The sequence below is a fragment of the Macaca nemestrina genome, chromosome 15 (assembly GCF_043159975.1).
Source record: "Macaca nemestrina isolate mMacNem1 chromosome 15, mMacNem.hap1, whole genome shotgun sequence".
Lineage (NCBI taxonomy): Eukaryota > Metazoa > Chordata > Mammalia > Primates > Cercopithecidae > Macaca > Macaca nemestrina.
Genome location: NC_092139.1, coordinates 94,302,294 through 94,310,137, shown reverse-complemented (window position 1 = coordinate 94,310,137; position 7,844 = coordinate 94,302,294). Strand labels below are relative to the sequence as shown.

The following is a 7,844-nucleotide window of genomic DNA, read 5'->3' as shown; positions in this document are numbered from 1 at the left end:
AAGAGAATACTAGTCCCTCCCTCCCAGAGTCAGTGAGAATTTAAACAACTGCCCATGAAGCTCCAAGCAGAGAATGTACTACATGGTGCTTGATCAGAAGTAACCACTTCTGTGGTTGTGCAGTGCCACTGCAGCAGGCACTGTTGGTATCCCACCCACAACCCCTTGGCAACCACCTACTGGACAGCTTCCTATTGCAAGTACCTGTGATCTCTGCTGTCTCTGGCTACCAGATATCATCAGCTCACATACAGGACATATAGAAAGTGTCAGGGGCACTTCACTATTCACCCCACCCCCCAGCCCTCAACCGATGGCTGATAGGAGGTGGTGAATCAATACCTCAGCTCCCTCACGTCTTGGATGAAACAACCAAAGGTATGAGGTACGCTCTACACAGCCTCCCAGAGGTCCCCAGCAGGACTGAGCCCATTGCCCACCATGTAACCTTCTCCTTCATATACCTGCATTGGGTCCTTTTCTTCCCTGGCTAACTTCCCACTCCCCGCCTGTGGATCACCTCCCCTAGTAAATTACCTGCACTAAAGTAATTGTCTCAGGGTCTGCTTCTGGTGGAACCCAACCTAAAACATGTATTTCTAACCTAAGCTTCAGGGACCCTCAGTCCCTGGCTTTGTGTCTTTGGAGTCCCTCTGAAAGCACCAACCTCCTCCTCTTCCAGGGCTGTCTTCAAACTTCCATTCCCACCTCACTAGAGAGGCTGCTGGGTGTGACTGCCTCAGGGTGTTGGTGCCTGGAAATGCCAAGTTCTTGATCTCCATGAACTTTTCTTTTTCTCTTTCTTTCTTGCTGCGTGCTTGCTTGCTTGCTTTTATTTTTATTCTTTCAGGATCTCACTCTGTTACCCAGGCTGGAGTGCAGTGGCCGAATCATGGTTCACTGCAGCCTCAAACTCCTGGCCTCAAGGGATCCTCCCACCTCAGCCTACCTAATAGTAGGACCACAAGTGCACAGCACCATGCCTAGCTAATATTTTTTTGTTTTTTTGTAGAGATGGGGTCTCACTGTGTTGCCCAGGCTGGCAACAGGTTGCGGGGTTGCCCTCCTGGTTGGGCTCAAGTGATCCTCCCGTCTCAGCCTCCTAAAGTGCTGGGATTGCAGATGTGAGCTACCATGCCAAACACCACTCCCTCACCATCATGAACTATTTTCTCTGCTTACCACCTAGCCTGAGACCCACACGAGAGAAGAGCCACACCCCAAGTTGGACAATTGCCCACTGCATGGGGCATCCTCCTTATATGCGAAGGTCAACCTTGAGGTTTGCAGGTTTAGGTCAAGAGGGAACACACGAAGCTCTGGAATCATAATTTTAAGAATTAAAAAAAGAAAATCAGTGGAGCCCTTTTTACAAAGTAAGTCAAAGGAGGAACTTCAAAATACAAAATAGGTAACTTGGGGCGGTGACCCTGACCTTCATCCTCAAAGCTGCCTCCTTGCTTTCTACTGTGGCCACTGAGAGCTGGAGGAGGTAGGGTTGCCAGTTAAAATACACGACACCCAGTTAAATTTTAACTTCAGATAAACAAGGAATCGCATTTAGTATGACTATGTCTCATGCAATATTTGGAATACACTCATGCTGAAAAAATTATTCGTGTTTATTTGAAATTCAAATTTAACTGAGCTTATAGTTTCATTTTCATTTGTTTGTTTCTTTGTTTTTGCTAAATCTGACCACCCCACCTAGGATCCCCTGATACTGCTTAAAACTACTTTGTCTGTGACTGTCCCTTAGATGGGCCTGGACTCTGGCAGTCAGTTTCCTCCAAGACTTTTTTAAAGGGCCCACCCAGGAGAGGACAGGGATGTGGATGATGTCTGCATCCCAGTGGGGTCTTGGTCACCTTGAAATGGAGCAAAGCTAGGGTAAATTTGAACTCCAGGCCTCTGGCTATGAAAACTAGCCTGTCCCCTCTGGAGGTCACTTGATTCTTTTCAACTGATTCTCCTTAGCTGTGATTGTAACATCCTGGAACACAGAATGTAGAAAGAAACTGGAGGCCTGAGGCATCACCATCAGCCAGCATGGTGCTAGGGGATGTTTTTCTCTGTACCAGGTGGGCTTGGTCATGTGGGAGCAAGAGACGGGAAAGTGGGAGAAGTTGAGAAGTTACATGCATGTGAATGTGCCTTCTTTGGCAAAACATTGGAATTTACTAAGAACCACATACCCCTCCCCACTCAGAGGACACAAGGAACATTCTGACTGAGGGAAGAATTTTTATGAACTCCTCATCTAAGAAGCATACCAAAGAGCCACCCATCCACTCCTCCACACATCCATCCATCTATCCATTCGTTCATTCAACAAATGTTTGCTGAGCACCTATTACGTGCCAAGTTTTATGCTGAGTGCTGGGCATACAAGCCCTAAAAGGGACATACCTAGTCCTGACCCCATGGATTTCCCCTATGTAATGGGAAAAACAAAGAAGGATGTAAGCAACCCAAAGAATAAATAAACTGATTACAGAGTACAAGTTCTTTGCAGGATTCATATCCTGTGATCCTTAGTTCACTTTTTATTAAATTTAAAAATGCTTTTGTTCATCCCCATCTCCATTTCTGCCAGTAAAATTGAGCTCCAGGAACCAACTTTTTTGTTATAATATCAAACAGTGACATTCCAGGGCCTGGCCTTAACAATGTAGAAGGCTTCACAATTAACAGAGGAAGTCTCAAAAGATGATGAAGAGGAGAGTTCCTCTCCCCTGTAGTGACCATGGGGCAGATATCTTCCTCCTTCACAAAATGAGCTTCAAAGAAATCGATTTGATAAGATGCGAAATTGAGAACATTCTTAGGAACGTGCAGTCTCATTTTTCAGTGCCATATGGAGGTGTGTGTGAATATCTATAATTCTTAAGCAACTGGACCTGAAAGTACACTGTGAGCAAAGGGGTCCTGAGAAATTCCTAAGAGTTTAGAAATTCTTAAGACATTATTTTCATGCCCTGTGAAAATAACGTTCAAAGAGAGTCATGGCATTCTGATTGATTACCTTACCTTATTGTCACAATGGGCTGCCTTGTAATCATTGCAGTGAGCATCTCTGTGCTATCCAGACAGAAGTAGCTGTGGGAGAATAGAGTCAAATCAGAAGAGGAGTCACTGACACTTTCTTCTTCTCCCTCGAGACTGATTGGGGGAAAGACCTATGACTCTAGTAGATTCCATATTTTTAATAAAAAGACTGGAAATCTAGCTCTCTAAATAAATCATTTTAATTTGGTGATTAGGGAAGATCATCTCTGATGAGATGGCAAAATGCTGAAAAGCTGAGACCCGAAGTTAAGAAATTCATCCTTAAAGAGTAGGAAGAGGTTGGGCACAGTGACTCATGTCTGTAATCCCAGCATTTGGAAGACCGAGGTGGAAGGATTGCTTGAGCCCAGGAGTTCAAGACCAGCCTGGGCAACATGACAAGACCCTGTCTCTCCAAAAAAAAAAAAAAAAAGTAAATTAGCCAGGTGGCCCACGCCTGTGGTCCCAGCTACTCAGGAGGCTGAGGTGGGAAGATCATTTGAACCCAGAAGGTTGAGGCTGCAGTGAACTGTGACCTCACCACTGTATTCCGACCTACGTGACAGAGTGAGACCTGTCTCTAATAAATAAATAAATAGCAAAAATAAAATTAAAAAGAGAGAGCAGGAAAAACAGCATTACAGACACAAGAAATAGCAAGTGCACTCCAGCCTGGGTCACAGAATGAGATCCTGTCCCAGAAACAAAAAAGAAAAACAGCAAGAGCAAAAGCCTGAGACAGGCGTTAACTCTTGAGCATTCGAGACGCCTAACAAAGACAGCAGAAGTGGAACACAGGGAGGAAGCACGCGGAGATGAGGTGGAGAGGTCCATGGTGGTCAGCACTCAAGGCTCTGTGAAGCATGCATTTTATTCTTCTAGTGATGAGAGCAAATAGATGGCTTCAAGCCGGAGAATGAGCTTTCACAAAGCAGGCTTAGTTGTGCAGAAAGATCAGAACGCAGGATTGGTCACTGTTGGAGCTGACTTTTCATTCTGCATGCACACTGTGGCTCAGCATAGGAGTTACCTTTTGACTTCTCATAAAATTACCTGCACTTTGTAAATAATCTGACTCCCCTGGTCCAACAGAAGCAGAAAGAAAAAGTTTAAAGCCAAAATAATACAAAACAAAAAAGAACCTGCTTACCCCTGAGAGCATGAGCATGAGGGACATGTTGTCTACTGCCAGCATGGAGTGGGAAATGAGTTTGGAGTTGGCCCTCCACAGGGGGGATTTGTGGTTCCTTGAAACTGTCAAATAAATCACCCATATTTAGTAACTGTAATATTGTTTGGGTATTACCTTCAACGGATTTGTCTGACATTCCAGGCATCTTATTTCCCCATCCATCAAAGTCCCACTCACCATTACACACCCAGCTGAATGGCTAAAGTGGAAGGAACTGACACCACCAAACATTGGCAGGGATGAGGAGGAACTGGAATGCTCATCTATTGTGAGTGGAAGTACAAAATGGTACGACCATTTTGGAAATTTTGTAGCAGTTTATTAAAAAGTCAAACATATTTGTTATGTGGCCCATTAATCCTGCCCTCAGAAATTTACCTAAAAGAAATGAAAACATATCTTCAAAAAATCTTGTGCAAGAATGTTCATAGCTGCTCTACTCGTTATAGGCAAAACCTGCAGATATCTCTGATGTCCATCAACAGGAGAACAGATAAACTGAGGTATATTCATAGTATTCAGCAATTAAAAAAAAGAAATGAGTGGTCCAGCATTATGGCTCAAGCTTGTAGTCCCAACACTTTGGGAGGCCAAGGCAGAAGGATTGCTTGAGCCCAGGAATTCAGGACCAGCATGGGCAACACGGTGAAATCCTGTCTCTACAAAAAATTGCAAAAACTAGCCAGATATGGTGGCCTGTGCCTGTAGTCTCAGCTATTTTGGAGGCTGAGGTGAGAAAATGGCTTGAGCCAGGGAGGTTGAGGCTACAGTGAGCTGAGATCGTGCCACCGAACTCCAGCCTGGGCGACAGAGTGAGATCCTGTCTCAAAAAAAAAAAAAAAGAGGGGGGAGGGGAATGAGCTATTGACCTATGTTACAGCATGAAGAAATATCGAAAGCATTATGCTGGATTAAGAAAAAAACAAATGGAAAGGGTACATGCTGTGTATGATATCATTTACAAAAAGTTCTTGAAAAAGAAACACTAACTTAACAGTAATAGAAATCAGATCAGCAGTTGCTTTTGGGAATGAAGGAGTTACCTGGCACAATGAAGTTTTCTGTGGTGCTGGTGATGCCTTTTGTTTCTTAATAGAGATATCGGTTGCACAAGTGTATGCCTTTATCAAACTGATGTAACTGTGTACTTCACATTAAGAATTTCACTGAATATAAAAGATAATTTAACAATTAACTCAAGATGGATTAAAGACTTAAATGTAAAACCCAAAACTATAAAAACCCTGGAAGACAACCTAGGCAATACCATTCAGGACATAGGAATGGTAAAAGATTTTATGACAAAGATGCCAAAAGCAATTGCAACAAAAGCAAAATTTGACAAATGGGATCTAATTAAACTAAAGAGCTTCTGCAAAGCAAAAGAAACTATCAACAGAGTAAACAGAAAACCAACAGGATGGGAGAAATTTTTTGCAAACTATGCATCTGACAAAGGCCTAATATTCAGCATCCATAAGGAACTTAACCCAATTTACATGAAATAAACAACCCCATTAAAAAGTGGGTAAAGGACATGAACAGACACTTTTCAAAAGAGGACATACATGTGGCCAACAAGCATATGAAAAAAAAAAAAAGCTCAACATCACTGATCATTAGAGAAATGTAATCAAAACCACAGTGAGATAGCATCTCACACCCGTCAGAATAGCTATTATTAAAAAGTCAAAAAACAACAGGTGCTAGGGAGGCTGCCGAGAAAAAGGAATGCTTATACACTGCTGGTGGGAGTGTAAATTAGTTGAACCATTGTGGAAAACAGTGTAGCGATTCCTCAAAGACCTAAGAACAGAACTACCATTCAACCTAGCAATCCTATTACTGGATAGATATCCAAAGGAATATAAAGTTTTCCATCATAAAGTCACATGCACACGTATGTTCCCTGCAGCACTATTCACAGTAGCAAAGACATGGAATCAACCTAAATGCCCAACAATAATAGGCTGGATAAAGAAAATATGGTACATACACTCCATGGAATACTATGCAGCCATAAAAAATGAGATCATATCCTCTGCAGGAACATGGATGGAGCTGGAGGCCACTATCCTTAGCAAACTAGTCCAGGAACAGAAAACAAAATACCGCATGTTCTCACTTCTAGGTGGAAACTAAATGATGAGAACATATGGACATATAGAGGGAAACAACACACATTAGGGCCTATCAGAGAGTGAGAAAAGGGAGAGGGTCAGGAAAAATAACTAATGGATACTAGGCTTAATACTTGGGAGGTGAAATAATCTGTACAACAAACCCCCATGGCACGAGTTAACTATATAACAAACCTGCATGTGTGCCCTTCAACTTAAAATAGAAGTTTAAAAACAAAGAATTTCCCTGAATATAAAGGGCATCTCATTTTTAATGTAAAAATAAATAAGATTCTATTACCCTGGGCAGTCTTCTCTACCTTTTTGGTGTAGAACTACACCTCAGAGTTACTACACAAGGGGAGGTAGCTGGGGTATTTATATACCAACTCCTATTAGTCATTGGATGAGGGCTGCTGGAAGTGGAGGTGTAATTCCCCAGCACCTCCAGCTGGCCATGAGTACCAGCAGAGCAAGCCCAGTGGGCAAAGAGAGCTCCTTTAGGAAAAAAAATTGCAGAAATGTGGAAGTCAGGCTGGCATGCATGAAACTGGCACCTACCAGGGTAATATGGGTGGGACCCCAACAGCATCCACCACAGGCCTTGTTGTGTCTGCTCCTATAGCCTCCTGTGTGTATAATTGTATCCTAACAGAAATGAGAAGTTTGGGTTACAGAACCAGGCAGACCAAGCCTCAGATTTCAGCTCTGTCACTTTCTAAGTGACATGTTGAGCAAATGGTGCTTCTTCTGAAAAATGGGGTTCATGCATTGTTGAGGACATTCAATAAGATAATCTCTGTTCTGGGCTTACCATAGCACATAATATGAACTCTTATTATGGCACATCAGAGAAACTCCAATAAACACTAACAGCAACAATTATTTTTTTCTACTATGTTCATTCTATTTTCCAAAAAACAGTCAAACTCAAAATTTTTTCATGAAAGATTTTCTCTCTTAAATTATTTTGAAAATTTAATTGTTGAAAAGATAATACATTTACAAAGTTTGAAATCCAAAAATTATTAAAGGATACGCAGAAAAGGCTTTCTCCTTTGACACGCCAGCCACCCAGTTGCCCTCCCCACAAGCAAATGAGATTATCAGTATGTTTGTGTATTTTTCCAAAGGTATTTGCAGATGGTAGTCTAAAATTCTATTCTAGGTCTGCTTCTGTTTATCTATGACTGAATCTAGTACATGAATCAGTGTTTGGTTTGGCATGAATAATATATGCAGGTTTTATTTTGAAAGCATGTTAGATTTACGAAAGAGTAGCAGAGATGATACAAAGAGTTCTTGGACATCCTTCACCCAGCATCCCCCAGTGCTACTATTTTACATAACCACAGTGCATTTATCAAAACTAAGATGGTGATGTTGGTACCCTGAAATTAACAATACTATAGATTGTATTCAGACTTTGCCAGTTTTTTCATTAAAGTGGATCTAATCCGGGATGGTGTGTTGCATATGTCTTG

General features: G+C 42.1%; 1 long non-coding RNA gene across 4 annotated transcripts in view; it reads right to left on the bottom strand.

Moving 5' to 3' along the window:
• Positions 1 to 2,615: 2,615 nt before the first annotated feature.
• LOC105495725 (uncharacterized) overlaps positions 2,616 to 7,844 on the bottom strand; it is a 41,754-nt gene continuing 36,525 nt past the window's right edge. Inside the window, exons 4-7 of one of the 4 annotated variants that reach the window (XR_011614026.1) lie at positions 6,922 to 7,008; positions 5,284 to 5,406; positions 4,199 to 4,302; positions 2,616 to 3,099 (exon numbers count right to left, since the gene is read on the bottom strand). This is a non-coding gene — a long non-coding RNA (uncharacterized lncRNA). Of the gene's footprint in view, positions 3,100 to 3,881; positions 4,303 to 5,283; positions 5,407 to 6,921; positions 7,009 to 7,844 lie in introns of those variants that run through there. The other 3 variants (XR_011614027.1, XR_011614028.1, XR_011614029.1) reach the window with 3 other exon arrangements.